Source organism: Mastomys coucha, unplaced genomic scaffold (genome assembly GCF_008632895.1).
Source record: "Mastomys coucha isolate ucsf_1 unplaced genomic scaffold, UCSF_Mcou_1 pScaffold22, whole genome shotgun sequence".
Lineage (NCBI taxonomy): Eukaryota > Metazoa > Chordata > Mammalia > Rodentia > Muridae > Mastomys > Mastomys coucha.
This window is the reverse complement of record NW_022196905.1, coordinates 114,903,341-114,903,620: the sequence shown is the minus strand read 5'-3', so window position 1 is coordinate 114,903,620 and position 280 is coordinate 114,903,341. Positions and strand designations below refer to the sequence as shown.

The 280-nt window shown below is 50.0% G+C and overlaps 1 protein-coding gene and 1 pseudogene across 1 annotated transcript in view; both read right to left on the bottom strand.

The window, feature by feature from the left end:
• Positions 1-280, bottom strand: part of Hectd4 (HECT domain E3 ubiquitin protein ligase 4) — a 160,857-nt gene that overhangs the window by 11,900 nt on the left and 148,677 nt on the right.
• LOC116071497 lies at positions 5-139 on the bottom strand (annotated as a pseudogene).

Sequence of the window (280 nt, the reverse complement as noted above, 5' to 3'; positions counted from 1 at the left end):
CCCGGGACCACAAATGGTGGGGTTGGGCTTCCCACATTTGGCTAAATTACAGGGGTCAGCATGTTCCAAATGCAATGAATAATCCTCACCCTGGGAAAAGCACCCTGTGATCATGGGGTCTCTTCTGCCAAGCAATTCTCTGAAATACGGTTTCTCAGAAAGTCTGTATTGAATAGCCCCTCCTTTCTGACTCAGCATGCCCAGCTACAAACAAGGCTGGGGGACCTGTGTGATTTAGAGTGCTGACTTCCTTAGTTCTGCATGCTCCTTGCCTGCCTGG